The sequence below is a fragment of the Coregonus lavaretus genome (assembly GCF_964263955.1).
Source record: "Coregonus lavaretus genome assembly, chromosome: 29".
Taxonomy (NCBI): Eukaryota; Metazoa; Chordata; class Actinopteri; order Salmoniformes; family Salmonidae; genus Coregonus; species Coregonus lavaretus.
Window position 1 is genome coordinate 21196896 of NC_140016.1, and position 23215 is coordinate 21220110.

At 42.5% G+C, this 23215-nt stretch overlaps 1 pseudogene across 1 annotated transcript; it reads left to right on the plus strand.

Moving 5' to 3' along the window:
- Positions 1-14743: 14743 nt before the first annotated feature.
- Positions 14744-22826, plus strand: LOC311104855 (parapinopsin-like; annotated as a pseudogene). Its single transcript has 5 exons — positions 14744-15113; positions 16133-16461; positions 21339-21547; positions 22412-22489; positions 22649-22826. The product of its transcript is annotated as a parapinopsin-like (transcript).
- The last annotated feature ends 389 nt before the right edge of the window (positions 22827-23215 follow it).

Below are 23215 nucleotides of genomic sequence, written 5' to 3' on the forward strand. Positions count from 1 at the left end.
ATGAGGGTCAACACAAAGAAAGGGGTGGGATTTGGGGGGTTCACCGTGTGATTTCAACCAGTAACAGGAGAGAATCCACATAAGAAACTGGCTGTGTCTCAATAGTCTCAATAGTCTTAAAGGGAGTCCTTGTGGAAACCTAGTCCTTTCACCCATTCCACCCAGTGGGAATGAAGACAAGGAGACCAGGAAAGAGTATTGGGACACAGACCCAGAGTGATTGTCGAGCAACTTAAGAGGACTACAAGTGAGGTCTAATCAAGGTGTCCCTGGTGCAGAGGGGATGCTGGGGGGTAAAAAGGGTGTTAGTGAGCTCAGTCCCCAGACAGGAGAGGGGGTGTGCTATGGGGTGGATAGGGAGGACATGGAACATGGAGGTAAGGGCTCAAAGTAAGAGTGCGCAAGTACTCTCTGGTTTCTACTGTTCAGACTATAGCACTATTGTGGTCCTCTGTAGCTCAGCTGGTAGAGCACGGCGCTTGTAACGCCAAGGTAGTGGGTTCGATCCCCGGGACCACCCATACACAAAAATGTATGCACGCATGACTGTAAGTCGCTTTGGATATAAGCGTCTGCTAAATGGCTTATTATTATTATTATAGCAGTGCTTTGTATTGGAAAGAACAAGAACTTAGTCTTAAATTGAAATTGCCAAACCAAGATGGTAATTCTAGGCCCTGCCCACTATATGTGAATAGACAGTGGAGTACCGATCACTCGTACATATTAGCAGGAGACCTGGAGTCTGACAGTAGAAACCAAGAGCTCTTGATCTCACGAAATGAAGGAATACAGTTCCCCCTTGGTTCCTATGGAAGCACAGTATCCCAGTAACAAAGGTTGATAAACAGAAATGTTTAAAGTAATCAGCCGTTGCTCTATATTCCTGTTTGGCACTTTGGATGAAGGGATTTGCATCGAGGCCTCCTTCAGGCTCCCTGACAGAGAGGGGACATCTGTTGCAGACACTAATTTGTTAGATGTAGAGTGGGCCAGCCTCTTAAAGCATGGAGCCAGACCCCTAAACTGCTTCAGATCCAGTTGTGAAGCTGCAGACTGATTGGAGGTCAGGGTCGGCTAGGAAACGTGGTTAGGAACGGTTGGGGATGGGAGAGTTTTCCCTGTCTGGTTAGTGAAGGGATCCAGGTTTTAAGAACAGACATGGATGGCTCGTTGTGGGATTCCTCTAACACAGTATGGGAGATTCAAAGATTGTTATCAACTCAAACTAAAAGGATATTTAAACAGTTCATGGCATCTCACATCACTGAGATGGTATCCCTTGTATATAGCCTCGCTATTGTTATTTTACTGCTGTTCTTTAATTATTTGTTACTTTTATTTCTTATAATTGTTTTATTTAATGTTTTTTTTGTTTTTTGTTGTTGTTGGCATTCTTTCTTAAAATTGCATTGTTGGTTAAGGGCTTGTAAGTAAGCATTTCACTGTAAGGTCTACACCTGTTGTATTCGCCGCATGTGACAAATACCATTTGATTTGATTATATTTAAATGACCATAAGACTACCAATATTCTTCCCACTAACTGCCGTGTGTCTCTCTCCAGTCTCAACTTCCTCGGGAGATAAACATAATCTAGGTGTAAGTGTTAGCCTGTTCTGTGCATTAAAGGACACAAACTCCATGAATAATGTGTATTGTAAGTGGACTATTGTTATAGTGTAATATGTTGGTACCTTGTGCATTCTATTTGGTAAATTAAATGTATCTTCTTCATAATGTGTTTCTGTTTATCTTTTCATGATGTTAAATTAAAATCCTTTACAAATAAAGAAGAGGAGTGAAAACCTTCAAAAGTTTAAAGAGTCAAGGACACTTCATTACTTTTCTTCATAGAAACATATATTTTCAAAGCCTCCCTTGGGCTGTGTCTCTCACCATTTTAACAGGAAACAATCCATGACATTTAATGACACCCGTTATGTTTACCGCCATCTCTAAAAGGCTTGAAGGTTGATGAATGTGGCTTGTTTAGCATATGGGAGAATCTTTTATTTTCAGTCTTTTCTCCATTTCTCCATCTCAAATACACCTTATGAATAGCACTCTTCCCACACTAGCATTTTGACAGAATAATAAGGCAATGTGGTCCATTCAAAAGGTACTGAATGAAAACTTGGGGACATTTAAATAGAAAGTTCAACCCATCTGACAATAAGAATATTTGTGAAGGATATGACAGCATAACATCTCATGTTGTTTGAGTGCTATGGTAACAAGGCAATGTGTCCTTATGTTGACTAGTGAATGGATGTCTGCATCACATCTGCCTTGGTGGCTGTGACTTTCATTGTGGTTCTCTGTATGAGTGAGAGATGTAAAGAGGTTACATCTAGCCTATAGCATTGTGTGTAACAAGACAGTCTGCTTTTTAGTTATTGTAAGTGTACTTTCTGAAAATGTTATGTCATTTATCAGAATATGAATCGTGAATACTGCTCTCCTTTTTTTGTAAGAGAGCTGTTTAAAATAACACTTTCAAGTCTAATATAAAATATTTATTGCATTATTGCAATTACATTATTTTCTGAAAATGCTCAGCTGTCTGCATTCTGCCTATAGGAAAACATCTATACCAAGCATACAATGCTTGTCTTAGTTTGACATTAGGATTATTACTTGCACAGTGCACAGAAAGTATGATAATGGCATTATCGCGAAGTAATAGCCATTCTATAACCATGCTATTATTTATTTGAATCCTTCCAATATCACACTGTAGATATTTCCACACTTTCTAATTGACAAACCCTTTCCATATAGAATGTGTTCCCATAAACACTTTTCTAAAAGTGAACATTCGTTTTTGGCAGTGTAGTTCACTAAGGAATGTTTTTATAAGGTGCTGCAGGTGTGTGGAGGAACTTGTTGAGTTACATTCTCATCATACCGAGTTTATAGCGCTTCACACCCTCCCTCGCGACATCTTCTACACAGCAGGCAACTTGAGCGCTGGATGTGTTGAATAGAGGCTGCAATAAACAGAGAGTTTGATGTTTCCTCCACCAATCTGGAAACTTGAGAGCACGAAGATCTTCACAGGTTGTGTTATATCAGCAGCATTTGAAGAATGACAGTGCTGTGGTCAAAGGAACAATATTTTGAGTAATTTTTGGCAATTGCATGTAGGCAACTACATCAAAGGTTCCTTCAATCAATCAAACCAGGAACTTGGTCCTTGGTCAGAGGAGCTCACCTGCTCAGGTAAGAGTGCATGTCATGTATTAGTTTATTCTAATATAATCTAAGAATACTGTAAATGTAATGTATGGTTTTATCAATATTTGCAGATACATGTCTGATTATTATAATTCACCATAACCATTTATGGTGTATCTATTCTTCTCTGACTTATGTCATTTGGGACATTTTTATTCAATATTACATGATTGTTGACATAATTTAACTGAATCAAAGATAGGCAGATTTATTTACAAAGATCAAAGTTGTGATAAAAAGTATGTCGCTTGTAACATGCGGACAGCAATAAGCATTGATTTACTTTGCACCTTTCATTTGTGTATTGACAAGCAGACATTGTTTTCAAATAACAGATATCTGCAATAAAAAGATGTCAAATTCGGTCAGGTTTTGTATATCTTATCCCGCTCATTCTATTGTGTTCATACAAACACGAATTATGGGGATTTCTCAACTGTCGGTGATTGAAATAAGCTCACCTGGATACCTTCCTTTTTTACGAGGAAACATGTATTTTATTTTTTAGGCTATAACCCTTTTACTACTTCATGGTGAGAGGATCTGTTAATTCCCCTGGATGCTACTGTATCCATCCAAGTCAGGAAATCAAATCCAAACCGAGAGAGTTAAAATATTTTATCCATATCCCAAATGATGGACTTCCAAACGCCATAATTCCAATGAATGAAACAATCACATGCTGTATGAGAAGCCTAGCCTACAGATGGATTTGCTATTCACAATATCAATGTTCTCTAACTTCTAACCATTGTACTCTACCACAGGAGGTTGGTGGCTCCTTAATTGGGGAGGGCGGGCTCGTGGTAAAGGCTGGAGCGGAATGGTATCAAATACATCAAACAAATGGTTTCCATGTGTTTGATGCCATTCCATATGCTCCGTTACGGCCATTATTATGAGCCATCCTCCCCTCAGCTGTACTCTACTATGTACTCTACTGTACTCTACTATGTTCCCCCAGGATCTGAGTTGAGTCAGCGATGGCAGGACGTTCAGGTAGCCCCCAAGAAGTTGTAAAGATAGAGGAGCAGTCTGATAGAGTCATCTTCACCTACTTCCAGGGTGACATCGGTAGCATGGTGGACGAACACTTCACCCGTGCCCTCAGCAAGGCCAGCAATAACAAGGCCCCCAGCGGGAAGGGCAAAAAGAGCCGCAAGGCTGTCAAATCTGGTGAGCAGACTCCTGATGCTGTGTTCGCCGAACATCCTGATGCTGTGTGCACCGAACATCCTGATGCTGTGTGCACCGAACATCCTGATGCTGTGTGCACCGAACATCCGGATGTTGTATTCACCGAACATCCTGATGCTGTGTGCACCGAACATCCTGATGCTGTGTGCACCGAACATCCTGATGCTGTGTGCACTGAACATCCTGATGCTGTGTGCACTGAACAAGAAAACAGGTGTTCACTGACGTGAAATGTACACAATTAAACAACATTCTAGATACTTTTTCTCAATCTGTTTCAGAGTCTGACTCAACGTCTTGTCAGTGGGGTGTCTCAACCCCATCCTGGTCCGAAGGCCACTTTGCCCCTGTCTCTGGTTCCCTCCAGCTGAGCAGCACCAAGGAGTCCAGCTCCAGCCACCCCCTGGCCCTCGACTCCCCAGAAGAGAGCACCAGCCCCTGGGCCTTCACCTCCAGGCAACATGGTGGTCTGGGCCTGCCCGCCATGGCCTTTCCCCATGCCATGTCCCCTGAGGGCCTGGGGGTCACTGGACAGCATTACACCAACTCCCTGCTGAATCTCCTCCACAGTGACCGGTCAGAGGTGGCTGCAGGCATGGCCTCAGGCTCCAAACCAGAGCTCTTCCCTAGCTGGACGGGTCACCCTGGCTTCAGAGACCCCATGGACCCTGACTCAGGTATGGCTGCCTCAACACAGATCCCTTGTCACTATTCATGTGTAAGGAGAGGGAGACTTCTCTCTTACACATAGATTTGATAATGAACTGTAGCCTATATCACTGTCAGAGAAATCTACAATCCAAAATCCATTGGATGTTGTGAAGATTAGGGAGGTTTCACAGCACCTGTGCTTCAGTGCTTTTTCTCAACTTCATATCATTTGATGGTTTGGTTGGTTTTCAAAAGGTCTGTTTTGAGTTATTCAACACCTATTCTTGCCTCTTTCAGGAATAGTTCTGGAGAAAAAGGACCTGTATTGGTATTAAATGAAGCGTCACTGCGCAGGGAAGAGAGAGAAGAGTCTTCAACACATGCATGCTGTGTTCACCCCTCTGGTTATTAGACAATTTCCTGCCTAACAGGCCTCCTCCACAGCCACTCTCAGAAGGATATCAGTTCCTTGAAATGCAACAGCTGGAACGGCCTCTCAGAAACAAAACACTTTCTGACTAACCTGTTTTGCAAACCAGATCATAATTCACTTCAAGGACCGGTGGGTGGGAGGGGGGGGGGGGGGGGGAGAAAGTTTACAGTGCATAGTTACATCAGGTTCCTTCGTTATGTTTTACGATTTAACAATTTCAAACAATTATTGAAATATTGGTGTTAATGAACAGCTGTTGTTTCCTTCGATGTGTGGACTTCTGTAGGAGGGGGTTTGATGTGATTTTCAGTTGTGATGTGGAACCAGCTACTAATGTTTTGCTCATAGCAAATGAATTAAATGCAGTTGATATCCTTATAAATGATTGCCATGAAAATGAAAAGGGCTTTACAGAGATTGCTGCTGAGCATACGAAGTAGACAATCTACATTGCACTGTAGGTATTAAAACAAACCTATTTTACTGTAATAATTGAGATGTAAGACTTTGGATTAAACATAAAAAATGATATGTAATATCTTAATGAAGTGCAAAAACATGTTGATCTGGATTAGATGAAATATCTCTCGCCTGGAAAGTGTACGTGACTCTCACAGGAACAGACCTCGAGCCATTTAGAACAAGTGTGACCATACTGCCACCATATGGCTGAAAACATGAACAGGGAAAAGGTCCCAAATGTATAAAATGTCACTTGAAATGAATTTTAGACTATTATAATGTTATTGTGTTTTCTCATTCATTTTTCATGTGTGGATATTTTAATTATGTATAGTGGATTATATTCAGTAATACAAATAAAATATATTTTCCCCCCTCCAAACTGGGCAGAGCGTTTTAGTTAAAATGTTGGTTAGAACGAAGTGGCCATTACAAAGCATCTTCCACCCTGTACATTACGTTGTTTTTTTTTTTACAGTACTTTGCTAAAAGGTGTCAAACCTCACTGTCATATTCCTTATCCAGTGACACTAAAAAGAGAGGAACGACAGCTAGAGGGGTGTTGCATTGTGTTTCAGCAGTAGCATAGGAAGAGGACAGACCGGTGAGGCAGTAGCATAGGAAGAGGACAGACAGGTGAGGCAGTAGCATAGGAAGGGGACAGACAGGTGAGGCAGTAGCATAGGAAGAGGACAGACAGGTGAGGCAGTAGCATAGGAAGAGGACAGACAGGTGAGGCAGTAGCATAGGAAGAGGACAGACAGGTGAGGCAGTAGCATAGGAAGAGGACAGACAGGTGAGGCAGTAGCATAGGAAGGGGACAGACAGGTGAGGCAGTAGCATAGGAAGAGGACAGACAGGTGAGGCAGTAGCATAGGAAGAGGACAGACAGGTGAGGCAGTAGCATAGGAAGAGGACAGACAGGTGAGGCAGTAGCATAAGAAGCGGACAGACAGGCGAGGCAGTAGCATAGGAAGAGGACAGACAGGTGAGGCAGTAGCATAGGAAGAGGACAGACAGGTGAGGCAGTAGCATAGGAAGAGGACAGACAGGTGAGGCAGTAGCATAGGAAGGGGACAGACAGGTGAGGCAGTAGCATAGGAAGAGGACAGACAGGTGAGGCAGTAGCATAGGAAGAGGACAGACAGGTGAGGCAGTAGCATAGGAAGAGGACAGACAGGTGAGGCAGTAGCATAGGAAGGGGACAGACAGGTGAGGCAGTAGCATAGGAAGAGGACAGACAGGTGAGGCAGTAGCATAGGAAGAGGACAGACAGGTGAGGCAGTAGCATAGGAAGAGGACAGACAGGTGAGGCAGTAGCATAGGACTCAAACCTCTCAAGGCTCATGGAGAGTACATGGAACACAGTGAGTATGTTTGTTTACTTCATTCTAATGGAAGTATGTCAGCCTCAATCAATCAAGCAACACGTCTGGAGGAGCTCTTGTGTGATTCTTCAGCCCTGCCGAGTCGTTCATAAAAATGAACAAAAAAATGATGAAACTGAACAACACAACAACAAAGCTCTCACTTCCACCTTCACCTTGGAACAATTCCCTCGGCATTCTTTGCTGCATCCAATTGTAATGAGATTGCGGTTACCCTTGTGAAACACATGATAATAGATATGGGCTTGGTCTGTACTGGTGCCTTCCCCCACACCCACTCCTTCCCTAATCAGACTGGCAAGCATGATGAGGTCCACCCCTCACTATGACCCCCATTGAAGCTGCAGATGGAGGAACAGCTACTGCATCTCCATGGCTCTGCACTCATTTTAGTACCTTCCCGTCTGGTACTGTAACAACCCCGGTCCAAATGAAAAAGGGACAATGCCAGAACCAGGCAATCCCCTCATCATCCAACACAATGCACAGACATACACAAACACATATACACACACACACACACATCCTATGTAGTTCCTTCCTTAGTTATCTGTGTAGTAGCTAAACACTGTAAGGTCCACACTGTAGTATAGAAACACCTTGTTGAGCAGCAGAGCATCCTGCTTGGCTGAGGTGGCCTATGTGTTTGTCCTGGGTTAAACTGTGTGTCACCACGGGTGATACCAAAGAGCCTTTGTTCCTCGGCTTCAACACCAACAGACATCTGAGGGCATCTAAACAAAATAGTCTTTGTATCTCAATACATGGAAAAACCTTTCTGAGAAAATCATTGAATTTATGTATTTTGTTGAGACATTCTAAGTAGAGGAGGGGAGACGCTGAAAGTAATTTCCGCATCCTTTGGCATTTCAGCAGTTTGATTGATTCGCTACAATCTGCCTTTGTCACAGAGCCGCCGTCCAATCAGTTTGTAAGGCTCGCTCTTTTCCCTTATTAACAGTGTATCAGTGACTCAGAGGCCAGTGGTGGAGCCACAGCAGTGGTGCTACACCTTACGTCCTTAGCTAATTAGTTAGAGACAAACAGGGATTTCAATGTGGAACAATAAAATATAATGGCCCTGAGATCCACTAATGTCACCTAGATAATTCCTTTGGTTATGTGTTATTTCAGTTTCCCAAAGACGTTTAGAACATTTAGAACCTGATAGTTTGTCCAAGTTATAGATTGACCTTGCATGGATACCTTCAAAGTTGATGGACCCAGAGAGTTAGTAACCAAAGGGTTTGTTTCATTGGCCAGTTAGCATTGTGAAGTCCAAAACAGTGTGTTGAAAGAAGGCTTTTGACATGCTCTAGTGAGATAACCTAAATCAATTCCAAAGACACTTCAAACCATGTTGACGATGCCTTTCTCCACTCTAAAAACTCTCAACTGACCTATGATTTTTCAGGTGGCATTTGGCCAAAATAATGGACTCTACTTCTTGCTCTGTCTGGTCTCCATCTTCATTTCTATCTGTCTCTAACATTTAACTCAGTTTCCAGTGGTGGAAAAAGGCTTCTATCACCATGATCTGATTTTACTGACATGACGGAACCTAAAATAACTCTCTGATTCTGATGTGTGCCTTCATAGCACCTCCTCAGTCAGCCTTCACCTTTTAACCTCTGACTGTAATGACTCAGAAAAACGATTTGAGCAAGGCAGGAAAAGGAGGGCACAGGTAGGAAAAATTAAGGGCTGAAGTAAAAAAAAAAAAAAAAAAGTGACATAACTTCTATAGGCTATGTGGTGAGGTCACCTTTTTTAACCTCTGAGTCTGACCTCTGAGTCTGACCTTTCTCCTGCCACGTTGGAGCCATTTTGCTGAGTGTTTGTAGTGGTGGAAAAAGTACCCAATTGTCAAACTTGAGTAAAAGTAAAGACACCTTAATAGAAAATGACTCAAGTAAAAGTGAAAGCCTTCCAGTAAAATACTATTTGAGTATTTGGTTTTAAATATACTTAAGTATCAATAGTAAATGGAATTGCTAAAATATATTTCAGTATCAAAAGTAAATTCCTTATATTAAGCAAACCATGCAGCACCATTTTCTTATTTTTCTTTTTTATTTACCGATAGCCAGGGGCTATTTACAAATGAAGCATTTGTGAATCCGCCAGATCAGAGGCAGTAGGGATGACTAGGGATGTTCTCTTGAGAAGTGCGTCAATTGGAATATTTTCTTGTCAAATGTAATGAGTACTTTTGGGTGTCAGGGAAAATGTATGGAGTAAAAAGTAAATTATTTTCATTATGAAGTAAAAGTACAGATACCAAAAAAACTACTTAAGTAGTGCTTTAAAGTATTTTTTACTTAAGTACTTTACACCACTGTCAGTTTCAGCCAACCCCTATTGTTCCACCACATTGTCAATCCACAGAAGTAGTTATATTAGTCAGTGCCAATAAAGGGAATAGTTTGGAGAAGCAATATTGGTCATCATGACAGTCTTAGGAGAGGGATTCAGTTGGATAGGTGTGATGTACAGACCAGATCATCTCCTATGACACTAATATAGACCATTCTATAGGGAGGTGACAGGTGTAAGATGACTCTCAGTGAGAGTCCAAACAGCCAAGCATGGGGTTACATCTGTGAATGACAGAAGAGAGCAGTGGAGAGTGAATAAAGAGTATCATTCCTGAATACATATTTCCTCCAAAACCACAGGTTTCAGCAGTTTGAGCTGTTGCTAAAGGGGTAGGTGTCAATCAACAGAGTGTTTTCAATGTGTAAAGTCACGAAGACCACTGACTCGTAGGCTTTTAGATTCTCAGGAAGTCAGTGACCAGGAGTATTAAACAAGCAGGGATTCAGTATGAGATGAAAATATGAAATGTTTCTTTGTAATATATAAGAACACCTTAAAAAGCGATGCGCTGCTCTTTGTAATACTCCGATGGTTTAACAAAATCCAGGAAACCGAAGCGAGCAAGTCACCCACCTACCCAAGTTTTCTATCCTTTCCATTACCCCTTGTTTCAGTCATCGTGGGTGTGGTCTAATCACCACAGGAGGGGCCGGCGTGGCGAGCGGCTATCGAGCGGCCCTTCACACGCCAATGGAGCTGATTGAAGATAGAGTAGAGGAGGATTAAGAGTCATAACGGCAGCGGGAAGCTGCGAAGGTGCAAACCGCGCAGCTACACCATTGACCAGCACGTCGCTGAGATTTACAGTGATCTCCTCTGATGATGGCCGGCTGACAGGACGCACTGACATCACTCACACAGGTCACTACTCCATTGGGGCACGGAATTCAGAAAGGCAGACATCTCTCCCTGGTCTCGTTAGATTGTGTTATTTTTGGGGGGTTGTGGCACAGCAGGTAGAATGAGAGAGGCTGGTGAGAGGAGAGAACTGCTACAGTGTCCATGACAATGTTGATGATAAGACACAAAGGTAGTTGAGGTGGTCGTTAATAAAACGGACACATTGAGGATGGGTTGCATTGCAGGAGGTAGTGTCTGATGGATGGACTTTACTGGGAAGAACAGAACACGTTGCGCAAGTATGACTCTTTCTATGGTGCTGACACACTTAGGCTACCGGCCATTCTCTAGTAATAGGAACTTTACATGGGTGCATTGTTGCCATGTTGCTGCTGCTGAAACAGCTGGAAAGAATGGTAAAGTCATCTATCAGGAATTTAATGGCTGCCACTGGAATAATGTTTTCTAGCAACGTAGTGTGGGTGATGGACTGTTAGCCTAGATTTTTATCCCAGGCACAATGAGCTTTCTTTCAAGCTAGAACTTCCCACCCCCAAAAAATCAAAAACTAAATAACTACTGTAGCATGAATTATGAGATCTGGGCTTTTGACAAAATTTGGTAAACATTCATGTCTATCATTATGGACGCCGCAGTGTTTTGGTTGCATGTACTTTGATCATAGAATACATAGGATAAGTAATTGAATATAATAATAATAATAATAATAATAATAATACATTTTATTTTAAGCGCTTTTTACGACACCCAAAGTCACTTTACATACACAAGAAAATCAGCAGGATAAAAAGCTATAAAATCACATATTAAATAAGTAAACATTTAAAAGTACACTAAAAATAAGAACAGACTGACCATGGAGAATACTAAACATGATGACAGACTAACCATGGAGAATACTAAACATGATGACAGACTAACCATGGAGAATACTAAACATGATGACAGACTAACCATGGAGAATACTAAACATGATGACAGACTAACCATGGAGAATACTAAACATGATGACAGACTAACCATGGAGATTACTAAACATGATGACAGACTAACCATGGAGAATACTAAACATGATGACAGACTAACCATGGAGAATACTAAACATGATGACAGACTGACCATGGAGAATACTAAACATGATGACAGACTGACCATGGAGAATACTAAACATGATGACAGACTAACCATGGAGAATACTAAACATGATGACAGACTAACCATGGAGAATACTAAACATGATGACAGACTAACCATGGAGAATACTAAACATGATGACAGACTAACCATGGAGAATACTAAACATGATGACAGACTGACCATAGAATACTAAACATGATGAGAGACTAACCATGGAGAATACTAAACATGATGACAGTCTAACCATGGAGAATACTAAACATGATGACAGACTGACCATGGAGAATACTAAACATGATGACAGACTAACCATGGAGAATACTAAACATGATGACAGACTGACCATGGAGAATACTAAACATGATGACAGACTGACCATGGAGAATACTAAACATGATGACAGACTAACCATGGAGAACACTAAACATGATGACAGACTAACCATGGAGAATACTAAACATGATGACAGACTAACCATGGAGAATACTAAACATGATGACAGACTAACCATGGAGAATACTAAACATGATGACAGACTAACCATGGAGAATACTAAACATGATGACAGACTAACCATGGAGAACACTAAACATGATGACAGACTAACCATGGAGAATACTAAAAATAAGGACAGACTGACCATGGAGAATACTAAACATGATGACAGACTGACCATGGAGAATACTAAACATGATGACAGACTAACCATGGAGAATACTAAACATGATGACAGACTAACCATGGAGAATACTAAACATGATGACAGACTGACCATGGAGAATACTAAACATGATGACAGACTAACCATGGAGAATACTAAACATGATGACAGACTAACCATGGAGAATACTAAACATGATGACAGACTAACCATGGAGAATACTAAACATGATGACAGACTGACCATGGAGAATACTAAACATGATGACAGACTAACCATGGAGAATACTAAACATGATGACAGACTAACCATGGAGAATACTAAACATGATGACAGACTAACCATGGAGAATACTAAACATGATGACAGACTGACCAGGGAAGTGAACTAGACAGAGGATAAAATCTAAGACAACAGAGAATCCAGGTAAGCCTGTCTGAAGAGGTGTGTCTTTAGTGTGGACTAGAATATATGTATGGATTGTGAGGTTCTGACATGGAGAGGGAGGGAGTTCCAGAGTTGTTTAACATTTTTATTTAACCAGGCAAGTCAGTTAAGAACAAATTCTTATTTACAATGACGGCCTACACCGGCCAAACCCGGACGACGCTGGGCCAATTGTGCGCCGCCCTATGGGACTCCCAATTATGTCCTGTTGTGATACAGCCTGGAATCTAACCAGGGGGTCTGTAGTGACGCCTCAAGCACTGAGATGCAGTGCCTTAGACCGCTGCGCCACTCGGGAGTTGGGGAGCTGCACTGCTATGGAGAGGGAGGGAGTTCCAGAGTTGTAGAGCTGCACTGCTATGGAGAGGGAGGGAGTTCCAGAGTTGGGGAGCTGCACTGCTATGGAGAGGGAGGGAGTTCCAGAGTTGTAGAGCAGCACTGCTATGGAGAGGGAGGGAGTTCCAGAGTTGGGGAGCAGCACTGCTATGGAGAGGGAGGGAGTTCCAGAGTTGTAGAGCAGCACTGCTATGGAGAGGGAGGGAGTTCCAGAGTTGGGGAGCAGCACTGCTATGGAGAGGGAGGGAGTTCCAGAGTTGGGGAGCAGCACTGCTATGGAGAGGGAGGGAGTTCCAGAGTTGGGGAGCAGCACTGCTATGGAGAGGGAGGGAGTTCCAGAGTTGGGGAACTGCACTGCTAAAAGCCTGGTCTCCCATGGAGCAGAGCCTGGTGCGAGAGATAGTGAGGATGTCAGTAGTGTCAGAGGAGCATAGTGAACAGGTGGGAGTGTAGGGGTGCAGGAGGTCAGTAAGGTATGTGGGCGCCAGTCCATTGAGTTCTTTGTAGGTGAGCATGAGCTATTTGAAGATGATCCTGTATTGAACTGGGAGCCAGTGGAGTTTGATGAGGGTGGGAGTGATGTGGTCCCCAGGTCTGGTGTGTGTGAGGACTCGTGCAGGTGAAAATTGAATATGTTGAAGTCTGTCCAGTGTTTTGGCGGGGAGTCAGTAGAGAATGGTGCTGCAGTAGTCCAGGTGTGATAAAACAAAGTCATAAAACAAAGGCTGAAAAAGTTGAACAAAGTGTCAATGAAATCTACTGAAGTTAAGTGAGTTCATTTGGTTTCTTTTTAGGCTTTACATTTGACATCAGCTACTATTACAATTGCCCCTGTCACAGCGGCAAATATATCATCCAGACTTTTCGGGTGAAAATCAATACTGTACTCTGACCTTCTTATGTACAGACCTATTTATGTTATGAATGATTAGGAGACATGTACGTTTCAAATATTTTTAAAAAATGACTACGCCTACTTCAAGTTGTCTCTGAGCAATAGAATAAAATACATTATTATACATATTTTTACAATTGCCCCCGGTCTCCACTAATAGGTTGGTATCATTAACAGTTTATTGATGTTGCACTCTGATTGCTCATTGGTGGACCTCAATCAATAAATATTTTTCGATAACTTTACATAGGCAGCCCAATTCAGATATTTTTTCCACTAATTGGTCTTTTGACCAATCACATCAGATCTTTTCACATCAGATCTTTCAGAGCTGATCTGATTGGTCAAACGACCAATTAGTGAATAAAATATCAGAATTGGGCTGCCTGTGTGAACGCAGCATACGCACAGAGACATGGCGCACTGGATAAGTAACCTAACCTGCCTGACTTCTTAGGGGCGCGAAGACACTCACTACCCCATCATTCTCATGCACTGAGGTCACCCAGTGTAGAGCGAGATAATAAATGGGAGTACTGCATGTCTTTGTTTGTTACCGAGACTGTTGGCCAGCATGTGTGCTGTACGCGAGTTTGAACGAGTGAGACAGTTTCGACCCCAGGAGTTCCTAGTCAGCCCGCGTGCGCTGAGGGTGTTATGGTTGTTCACATACCAGTTCTGAATTTCAGCACCACTGACAGTGGGGCTTCCAACCTAAGCACCAATGTCAGTGATGGGGACACCTTGGTGCCCCAGGACTCCTTCGGCCTGAACAGGACTGGCCACACGGTGGTGGCAGTATGTCTTGGGCTCATTTTGGTCCTGGGATTCCTCAGCAACCTTCTTGTCCTGCTGATCTTGGCAAAGTTTTGGTTGCCCATCAACCTCCTTCTGTTGAACATCAGCGTGAGCGACCATCTCGTGTGTATTTTCGGAACTCCATTCAGTTTCGCGGCGAGTATCCAAGGAAGATGGCTCATTGGACACCATCGCTGCAAGGGGTACGGTTTCGCCAATTCGTTTTTCAACAGGCAACAAAAGCCATATAGCTTAGGCTACACTATAGGCTGACCTCAATGTCATGTTTTTTTGCAGGGACTAGTTTCTAACTAATATTTCTATAGCCTACGATTTTAAAGCCTAGAGCTAGGCTACTCTACATTTTAGTCATTTAGCAGACGCTCTTATCCAGAGCAATTAGGGTTAAGTGCCTTGCTCAAGGGCACATCGACAGATTTTTCACCTAGTCGGCTCGGGGATTAGAACCAGCAACCTTTCGGTTACTGGCACAACGCTCTTAACCACTAAGCTACCTGCCGACTTTACTGTCAAACGCTAATACAAACCCTTCAGATCATTAGGCCTACTGCTTGAACAATTATTAGATAAGTCCTCCAGACTCATTATGAAAAGTCTGAGCACAATTCATTATCAATTTAGGATGGCCTAGCTTATATATATATATATATATATATATATATAATTAATTATATTTTAACCACCATGCCTTCCTGTCGTCTCTGTAACATTTTAATTAACCTACATTTGAATGTAGAAAATAGTGGAACACTAATGAAAAACGATTGCATAAAGCTTCAGCAGCACGCATTTATATTAAACCTTTATACGTTCCATTTGCACTTGAATGGAAGCTTGATGTATTACATGTAGGACTTTTGCATAGGACCTTAAATTAAAAGCATGTGTGTAATGTCTTCATAACCCCATTATAAGAGCAGATTGGCATTTATTGTCATGAATCTTGCCCTGGAGGGAGCTCTGCAGAGTGGTCACTAGTGGGCAGTCACAGTCATAAAATCGAACCTTAACCACACTGCTAACCCTAATGCCTAACCTTAAATTAAGACCAAAAAGCAAATGTTTTGTTTTCATTAGCTTTTGATGTAGTCAATATGTTTTATTTAATATTATCTTATTTTGTTCTTGTCTATAACTGTTGTGTACTCTGTCATGTGTTTTATGTGGACCCCAAGAGTATCTGCTTCATTAACACTTCACTTATATAACACTCTCTGTCCCTCCTAGGGATCATGTCCCTGGTGTCTCTGTCTATTCTGTCCTATGAGCGCTACGCCACTGTGCAGCGGTCCACCAAGGCTAACATGTCTGACTTTAGGAAGACCTGGCCATGTGTGGGGGGATCCTGGCTCTACTCCCTGCTATGGACCCTTCCTCCCTTCATGGGCTGGAGCAGCAATGGACCGGGGAGGGCCGGTACCTCCTGCTCTGTCCAGTGGACCCAGCGCTCCCCGGCCAGTGTCTCCTACGTGGTCTGCCTGTTGATCTTCTGCCTGCTGCTACCCCTCATGCTAATGGTCTACTGCTACGGCAGGATACTGGTCGCCATCAGGGGTGTGAGTGGGACTTGGGTGGGGGAAGGTCCACTTTGAATGCAATCAATTCAGAAGTGAATTGAAGTGTATGAATTGAAAATGGTCCTTTTTCGTTAATTCATGAACTGAGTTTAAATTCTCTTCAGTTATTTTTTACTAAATTGACTCCCAACTCAAGAGTGGTGCTGCTACTCATTGGTGATTGGCTACATGGTGTCTGGTGCCTTCTTGGGACTCATGATGAAGATCATGAGATTATGATGGAGTGTGCACTCTGGTGCTAATGAAGTGTGTACTCTGCAGCTGGTTACAAAGTAGCACTGCCCGACCAATCTGTACTGCTCTAGGCTTTAGTTAACATGACATGTACAGGACCAGTCAAAAGTTTGGACACACCTACTCATTCAAGGGTTTTTCTTTATTTTGACAATTTTTTTTACATTGTAGAATAATAATGAAGACATCAAAACCATGAAATAACACATATGGAATCATGTAGTAGCCAAAAAAGTGTTAAATAAATCAAAATGTATTTTATATTTGAGATTCTTCAAATAGCCACCCTTTGCCTTGACAGCTTTGCACACTCTTGGCATTCTCTCAACCAGCTTCACCTGGAATGCTTTTCCAACAGTCTTGAAGGAGTTCTGCATATGCTGAGCACTTGTTGGCTGCTTTTCCTTCACTCTGCGGTCCGACTCAACCCAAACCATCTCAATTGGGTTGAGGTCGGGGGATTGTGGAGGCCAGGTCATCTGATGCAGCACTCCATCACTCTCCTTCTTGGTCAAATAGCCCTTACACAGCCTGGAGGTGTTGGGTCATTGTCCTGTTGAAAAACAAATGATAGTCCCACTAAGCCCAAACCAGATGGGATGGCGTATCGCTGTAGAATGCTGTGGTAGCCATGCTGGTTAAGTGTGCCTTGAATTCTAAATAAATCACAGACAATGTCACCAGCAAAGCACCCCCACACCATAACACCTCCTCCTCCATGCTTTACGGTGGGAAATGCACATGTGGCGATCATGCGTTCACCCGCACCGCGTCTCACAAAGACACGGCGGTTTGACCAAAAATGTGGACTCCAGACCAAAGGACACATTTCTTGGCCCAAGCAGGTCTCTTCTTCTTATTGGTGTCCTTTTCTTTGCAGCAATTCGACCATGAAGGCCTGATTCACACAGTCTCCTCTGAACAGTTGTTGTTGAGATGTGTCTGTTACTTGAACTCTGTGAAACATTTATTTGGGCACCAATTTCTGAGGCTAGTAACTCTAATGAACTTATCCTCTGCAGCAGAGGTAACTCTGGGTCTTCCATTCCTGTGGCGGTCCTCATGAGAGCCAGTTTCATCATAGCGCTTAATGGTTTTTGCGGCTGCACTTGAATAAACTTTCAAAGTTCTTGAAATGTTCAGTATTGACTGACCTTCATGTCTTAAAGTAATGATGGACTGTCGTTTTCCCTTTGCTTATTTGAGCTGTTCTTGCCATAATATGGACTTGGTATTTCACCAAATAGGGCTATCTTCTTAAAATTAACTTTTAAGAAGGCACACCTGTTAATTGAAATGCATTCCATGTGACTACCTCATGAAGCTGGTTGAGAGAATGTTCTATTATCCCTTTGCAGTGTGAATGGAATAGAAAGGCTACCTGGATATATCTGTCTGGCTGGTTGTGTTCAACAGGCTCCTTGGGGGGTCGGGCCAGGTTGTGTTCAACAGGTCAATGACCGCTCCTCAGGTTTTTGTGACTCAACTGCGCGCCTCACCGTGCTAACACCGCCCGACAGTGCCACCCCATGAATTACCTGGGAGCTATTTTTAGACTCTGGAAGTAGCCTGTTACTATTGTTGACAGTCCAGCTATGTAAGTAGCTAATTTTCCCTTGGACTGGCCATAGGGAAATTCTGGCAAATGCGTAGCCCACTGAACCTGTCTAAATTGTTGTTTTTTTTGTGTGCAAATTATCATTATTTGGCTAATAATGGGGGCCCCGAGAGAAGGAACACGAGGAAGAAAAACAACGGTCTGCATGTCATCTGTGTTAGAAATGCCAGGGCCAATTTCTGGTCCCATTCCGCCCCTGCGCAGACCTGATTACTGGCGAATTCAGGCTTAGTTGATCCACCAGTCGCCCTCCCATTCTGAAACTGTCCCCAGGCTTTTCTTAGAAAGCAAGTGCCAGCCTGTGGAGCAGTACCGTCATCTGAGAGGTGACTTAGGTAACACTTTATTTGACATCTAGTGTCATAACACGTTTATGACATGGTCATAACAGCTGACATAACCTTTCATAATTGTCATAACACTGTCACAACACATATTTAGACATGTTGTGACATATATTGCAATATTTTATGGCTGGTTATAAGAGTGTCAAAGTCCACAAATCCTACCACAAGGCAAACCATTCCATTCTACTTGTAAATATTTCCCCAAATGTTCCATTTTATTAACATTGTAATTGTACACACATTGATGTCAAACATGCCTAGCCCAATGCTCTGTCGCTGATGACTGGGATGAATGCAAGAGCAGGACAAAACACCCTCTTTGGGACTTATGACTGACATACGGTCATGTACGTGATAGGCCTATCTGTCTTAAATTATTACCCTTACAGCAACAAAAAATATCCTGTGATTGATTCCAAAATATGGAAATGGATAGAATCTAAGTATGTTTGTTCACGAACATTATTATTTTAGTCCTCCATGGTTTTGCTTTAATATACATGTATACTTAGCACTACCACTAGGGGGAGACAGTCGAACTGTTAGCTGCAGGCTCGCGCCTCGTATGTTTGATGAAGAGAAGCAGGAAAAGAAGCACGGTGGGAAATGTTTAATTGTCGGTCTCCTTAATCATCCTGTTCAAGTTTGTAACATTTTATAAGCATGGTTTCGTTTTTTAAATCTAGAGAACTCATCACAGTTTAGATACAAGTTATCTCGTCATTTTGATGTATAAATTAGGTGTTTTGACCGAGTGAAAAACGAGTAAGATTTTCCCTTCACTTCGTGAGTGTCGCCAAGCTAAGATAGCTACCTAACTTTGTAAGTCAATGAGACAAGATGGCGTCTCTGATATTTCGTTTTTGGCTCTTAAATGTTTTAATTTGTTTTACAAACGATGGCTCGTATTAAGTGTATTTACATGAGTACATATGAACCACGCTAATTATATATATTTTATACAGTTGCATTTAATGGTCGCATGCTAACCGCTAGCGTTAGTTAACTCAGCGCTAGGCGCTAGGCGCTAGCTAGCTTACCATATCTAGCTTGTTGTTGTTAGCTGTCCATGGGTTTTTTGTTATATTTAATACACAGGTATCTTCTATAATTTGTTTGTACAATTGGCACTGTGTGTGTATATATAGAATGAATCAGATGTACTGTTGCATCAACAATGTATCTGTTGTATTTGGTTGTTTTGCACACAACCATCTTTAGTAATAGGGTAGCTAACGTCAGTTAAACAAACACTAACTAGATGTAATGGTAGCTAACTGTTAGCTAGCTAGCTACATGACTAGTTGAGAGCTAGTGTTATCTATGTCATCAAAACATTGAGAATGGGATTGTAATGTATTTGAGAACGTGTGAAAGTGTTTGCTATTGCCGTAATATATTTGGTATGAAGTTTTCATTTTCAACTTTTCTTAGCGGTGTCACTACATTGCAGCATGCTCTATTCTGATTTCTGTTCTTTACTTATATTTTTCAGAGAAAGTAATGCATCTGCTGATTGATTGCATCCAGGGGTGGAGGTGAAGACCTGAGGGAGGCCGCAGAAACAAACTTTCAAACAAAAGGAAAGAGGAAACGTCTTTGCAGGGAAAGGCATTTGAATAAATAATACGATTTAGAGTTAAATCCTTTGTTATAAGGAATTCTTTAAAGTTGTTTTTTGAATAACTTGTAGAAAATACACTTTATGACAGTCATCTAGCATTATGACCATCCTGTGTCAATTTACCTGGACAAAGAAAATACACCTTATGACACTGTCAACAAGCATTATGAGCATCCTGTGTCACTTTACTTGGACTAAGAAAATACACTTTCTGCTCCTGCATTCATCCCAGTCACCAGTAAGAGAGCTTTGGGGTTGGTACATGTCTGACATCAATGTGTGCGCAATTACAATGATACTTTTTTATGGTCCATTTCAGAAAATGTTATATAACATACTGTTTACAAGTAAGCTATGGTGTAATGAAATTGTTTGGCTTGTGGTAGATTTAGTAGGTTTTGACACTCATGCAGGTGTCAATCAGCCATAAAATAACGCAATATGTCAACAGGTGTAAATGTATTATGACCATATTATGACAGTTATGTCGGCAGTTATGACATGGTTGTGTTATGACGCTGGGTGTCAAAGTATTACCGTGTCTTACAATCCACCATGCAATGACACATCACACAGAGAAATAACATTAATATGAAGAGAATCAGTATGGGTCAAGGGTGTGATTAATTTTTTTATATGGTTGGGCCTCGCTGCAGATCTTAATTCCAGGCACGCTGTTGGTCGTGAAAGGCTCTCCCATGGTCTTACATCACAGGGTGGCTATTTGAAGTATCTCAAATATAAATCTATTTTGATTTGTTTAACACTTTTTTGGTTACTACATGATTCCATATTTGTTATTTTATAGTTTTGATGTCTTCACTATTATTCTACAATGTAGAAAATAGTAAAAATAAAGAAACTCTGGAATGAGTAGGTGTGTCCAAACTTTTGACTGGTACTGTACATGACCAGCATTACAAGTGGGTGCTACACATTGGTAATAGCAACAATAATACAACAGTATGATTAATGAAAAACTTTGCCAGACAATTTTCTGGCAGTCCAACTCTTCTCCTCTTCCTGTTCCCAGGTGGCTAAGATCAACCTGCTGTCGGCCCGGAGGCGAGAGCAGCACATCCTGCTCATGGTGCTGTCCATGGTGTCCTGCTACCTGCTGTGCTGGATGCTCTACTGCGTCATGGCCTGGTGGTCACCCCCGTGGCCAGCGTGGTGCCCGCCGTCCTGGCCAAGAGCAGCACCGTCATCAACCCTGTCATCTACGTGCTGTTCAACAACCAGGTGAGAGGGGGCGCTAGAGGGCAGACCAGAGGGACAATGGTGGTGTTCACCTGTCGCGTAGCCTTTACAGCAATGGGGTGCCGCTTATATAGCAGCTTAGACAGCCTTCTATTGCAGCCTGGCATGTGAGGTCAGGAAGACAAGCACAGACAGCCTTTCAGAGTCCATACTGTGGATATCATTGATCGTTTTTATGTGGCTTGTCCTATCATGTTGACATGTTTTTGCTAAATACTCTATTTCAGGTTCGGTGTTGTACAACCTGTGTTCAGTTTCATAGACATGATGACTTTAGCTTGACAGGCTAATCATGTCTCTTGTTGTGAGAGCTCGGTTGATCAATGGGGGTTCAAGTGCTTGTGACAGCCCACCTGTGTGCCTGTCAGTGAGGAGCAGAGAGGGGCTGGGTGGTGTGACACTGCTAATGTCCCCACAAGGACTACTGACAGTGACACCCTGGCTCCTGTCATTGAGGGGACACAGTATTGTGAGGACACTGACTCCCAGTAATTACTTTGTGCCTCATCACCCTCTGCAATCCTGCCTTCCAGATGCTACCAATGACACTTAAGAACAGACCGGCTGACATAGTTAGTTTGGCAGCTACAAGAGCTCAGGCAGACAGGATTTATAGCCACCTTACATCCCATCTGTTGTCTCTGGCTGCCCTTGAGCCAAGAAGAGGAGTCAAGTATCAACACAGACTGGATATAAAAAGAACTCCTGTTAATAGAGAACACACACTAGAAAACTAAAGTTCACTCTGTGCTCTCTTTTCGTGGAGAAGTTGTGTCAAATGCTATTGCTTCAGTGTGTGAAAGAAATTGATTCTCAAAGTGGTGTGTGTGTGTGTGTGTGTGTCAGTTTTACAGATGCTTTGTGGCCTTTGTGAGGTGCAGAGGGGAGCCCCAGTCTGTGTATGGCTTCAACACCCAGCAGAGGGTGGTCCTCTGTAGCTCAGCTGGTAGAGCACGGCGCTTGTAACGCCAGGGTAGTGGGTTCGATCCCCGGGACCACCCATACACAAAAATGTATGCACGCATGACTGTAAGTCGCTTTGGATAAAAGCGTCTGCTAAATGGCTTATTATTATTATTATAGCAGCAGAGAGGAGAACTCTACCCCCGGGACAGCCATCTCATGCCCCTCCCTGGCCCCAAAACAGCACTCGCTCGGCTCTCCGCACACACAGAGCTACAGGAACCCCAGCAATGCCCCCCTGTGCGGTCTGCGGAGTGAGTGGAACACCATGTCTCTGGTGGTCCACTACACCCCCTGAGAGCCCCCTCTACTGGGCTGGGGGAACCACACTGAGGTGGATGATTTTTTATTTTGGATCCCCATTAGCTGCTGAAGAAGCAGCAGCTCTTCTTCCTGGGGTCCACACAAAACATGACAAAATACAAAACCATAATGGACAGGAACAGCAACACAAATCCAAACTAACACCATGACCTGGGAACAGGGGAGAACGACCCCTCTCATTGAAGCCACCAAGTAAGTTCAAGGCCGACCCTGGTACTGCAGGCCATGTTTGCAGAAAACAGGATCCCCCATTATAGTGAAGGGGAAAAATGACCACAAAAATGTACAATCTTCAATTAATAAAGAAATGTTTCAAAGACAATCATGATACTAATAATTGCTTCGAATACACCAGATGTATGT